This window comes from Petaurus breviceps, unplaced genomic scaffold, assembly GCF_028583685.1.
Source record: "Petaurus breviceps papuanus isolate PSGF00001 unplaced genomic scaffold, PetGlider_PUasm1.0 188, whole genome shotgun sequence".
Lineage (NCBI taxonomy): Eukaryota > Metazoa > Chordata > Mammalia > Diprotodontia > Petauridae > Petaurus > Petaurus breviceps.
In genome coordinates this window covers 22,484,220-22,487,587 of record NW_027185804.1, presented here as the reverse complement: position 1 = coordinate 22,487,587, position 3,368 = coordinate 22,484,220, and the positions used below count along the sequence as shown (strand labels likewise).

At 48.3% G+C, this 3,368-nt stretch overlaps 1 protein-coding gene across 1 annotated transcript in view; it reads right to left on the bottom strand.

Moving 5' to 3' along the window:
- Positions 1-614, bottom strand: part of PRRG4 (proline rich and Gla domain 4) — a 27,664-nt gene extending 27,050 nt beyond the window's left edge. The window contains exon 1 of the mRNA XM_069091367.1: positions 129-614. The gene's annotated coding sequence lies outside the window, so the exon portion shown is untranslated. The remainder of the gene's footprint in view (positions 1-128) is intronic.
- Between the last annotated feature and the right edge of the window lie 2,754 nt (positions 615-3,368).

Below are 3,368 nucleotides of genomic sequence, written 5' to 3'. Positions count from 1 at the left end.
CCCCCCCCCCCTTCCCCACCGCAGGTTTCCTGGGCTACCGAGGCTCACTTTCCAAACTCCAGGCCTCGCTCCCCGCCCGCTCCCGAACTCCACGGTCGCGGCCCCCCCGCAGCCCAGCCCTACGGTACCTGGAGCCGCTGACACATGCTCTGGAGCCGCCGTCCAGTTTCTGCCAGGCCCAGAGCGGATCCCGGGCTTTGTCGTTGACGCCCCCCACTTCTCCTCCTCTCAAAATCAGTCCGGCCCGCGGAGGCTGGGAGCCTGGGCTTCCTATCCCAGGGTCAGCCAGCTGGCAGCCGCTCAGCCGCGCTCCCGGCGAAACCTGCTGCTCCTGGACTGGACGGGACGGGTGCCCTGTTGCGGGACGCTCGCGGCGGGCTCACTGCGGGCTCCCTTCGGCTGGGCAGGCGGGCTCCCAGGCGCTTCCTGGAGCGGGCGGAGTCCTGGGAGACGGGGGCGAGTCCCCGGACTTTCAGTCTCGGCAGGTGAACCCGCGCCCTCACGTGTCCCCGCCTCCAGCTCCGGGGGCCAGAGGCTGAGCCGCCAGGTAAGGAGGATCCGATCCCCGGCTTCCCAGCCTGCAGAGAAACTGGAGAGGAGTGAAGACCCACCCCACGCACTGAGCCGGGCTGGGCCAACTCCAAGCCCTTCCCTCCTGGCTCCCGCTCCGCCTGCTAGAGGAGGGCCACACCTGGGAGGCCTGAGCTCCAGACTCTGCCTTGCAGGGGAGTGAGTGGGAAGGAAGATTATCACTTTAGGTCGCGCATCCCATTAGCCTTGTGGAGCTATGGACTGCATTCAAATTTTGGACCTTTCTCTGCTCTAGCTTGTGTGTCCTCGGAACCGTGCTTGACAAATCTGTAGTCAATCAATCGAGTTATTTATTAGGCGCCTTCCATGTGCAAGGCATGTACTAGGGGAACCAAGTTAAAAAACAAAAAACCAATCCATACTTGCAATGGGGTGAGAACACATACATATACATATACGTATAATAAATGCAAATACATACAATGTAGTCAAACACAGGGTACCTCCAAAATCTTAGTTGAGTTTGAAGCTGTTAAATCTTTGAAAACCTCTGCTAAGACTTTTGTCCTCCCCCTAGCCCAAAGTAGTCTGTAAGTGCACCAGTACCTGTGGCTCAGGAAAGGCTTCTTGCAGATGATGAAGCCCGAGTTGCATTTTAAAAGTACTTTTTGAAGAGGAATTAAGGAGACACTTTTCCCAACCTGGGGGATGGCTAGTGCAGACACTGAGCTGGGAGATGGTGTATCTTGAGGGAGGCACACCTTGGTTGATATCAGAGAGAAGGAGTAATATCCAATGAGGGTGGGAAGACAGGTTGGGGACCAGGTTGTGAAGGGTTTTAAAAACCGAACAGAGCAGTTTATATTATATTCTAAAGGTAATATAATAATTATAGCACATGTCATGTGCCAGGCTAAGCACTTTACAATTACTATCTCATTTGATCTTACAACAACCCTGGAAGGTAGGTGCCATTATTATCACCATTTTACAGCTGAGGAAACTGATACCAATAGTGGTTAAGTGGCTTGCCTAGATTCAGACAGTTAAGCAAGTGTCTGAGATTGGATTTGAAATGGGGTATTTCAGACTCCAGGCCAAACACTCAATCGACTGAACCACATAGAATCTATTGAATAAAGGAGACATATGGTCATTATCTGCATTTAAGGGAAATTATTTTGTCAGTAGTATATAGGAGGGAGTGTGGGGGCAGGGGGAAGAAACTTGAGACAGGGAGACAAGTCAGCAGGCTTTTGTGATAACTTAGGTGAATGCTGATGAGTGCCTGAACTAAGGTAGTACCTGTGTGAATGGAAAGAAGGGATTGGAAGTGAGAGGTGTGATATGGCAACCAAAAGGATATGTAGGATGAGGGGGAGTGAAAATTCCAGAATGATGTTGATATTATGAATTTAAGACACTGGAAGGATAGTGTGTCTTTCAAAGAAATAAGGCAATTTGAAAGGGACGAAGGTTGGGGCGGGGGGGAGGGGGAGATAATGAGTTCAGTTATAGACATGTTGAATTTAAGATTTCTCCAGGACATCTAGTTCAAAATGTCCAATAGACAAATGGTGATATGAGGCTGAAGCTCAGAGGAGAGATTGGTATATAGTTCTTGGTGGCATCTACAGAGAGAGATGATGGTTAAACCTATGGGTGCTGCTGAGGTTACTGAAAGAGTATGGAGGGAGAAGACAAAGGATCCCAGGACAGAACCTTAAGGAACACCCACAGTTCAGGGACAAGGAAAGTTTCAGGGCTGAAGGATGGAGATGATGAGCCAACAAAGGAGACTGAGAAGGAACAGTCAGACAGGAGAGAGTAGCGTCACAAAAGCCTAGAAAGAGAATCCCAGGAGGAGAAGGTAGTCAGTAATGTTAAACACAGCAGATAGATTGAGGAGAATTAGAAGTGAGAAAAGTTCATCATATTTGGTATTTAATAACTTTGGAGAGAGCAGTTTTAGTTGAGTAACAAAGTCAGAAGAAGGCAGATTGCAAATGATTGAGAAGTGAGAGGAGAGGAAGTGGAGGAGTAAGTATAGGGGGGGAAAGGATGTTAGCTCAGAGAGAGGATATAGGACAACAACTTGAGGGAATTCTAGGTGGTCTATTAGGCCTGGAGTCAGGGAGACCTGAGTTCAAATCTCGCTTCAGACACTTGCAAGCTGTGTGACCTGGCCGAGTAACCTAACCTTGTTTGCCTTGGTTTTCTCATCCATAAAATGAGGTGAAGAAGGAAATGGCAAACCACTCCAGTATCTTTGCCAAGAAAACCCCAAATGGGGTCATGAAGAGTCAGACATGACTGAACAACAACAGCAATGGGTTAAGTAAATATTTTGTTTTGTTTTTGTTTTTTGTTTTTGCTTTTTGGAGGGCAATTGGGGTTAAGTGACTTGCCCAAAGTCACACAGCTAGTGTGTCAAGTATCTGAGGCCGGATTTGAACTCAGGTCCTCCCTACTCCAGGGCCTGTGCTCTATTCACTGCACCATCCTAGCCACCCTAGCCACCCCCAAAGTTTTATTTTGTTTTGTTTTAAGGATGGGAAAATTTGGTCATATTTGAAGGTAGTAGGGAAGGAATTTTAATAGGGAGCTGTTGATAATTTGAGGGGGAGGGGAATGACTGAGGACACAATCTAGAGAAGACAGGAAGAGATGAGATCTAGTGCAAATGTAGATCAAGCAAAGATGTTCACCTTGATAAGAAGAGTCACCTGTCTGCCAGAGCCTGAGGGAAAGGAGGAAAGAGTGGGAGTCAAAGGATTTTTCGATGAAGAGAATGGGAAAAAAAGGAAATTCATGTCAAATGTCCTGAATTTTTTTTT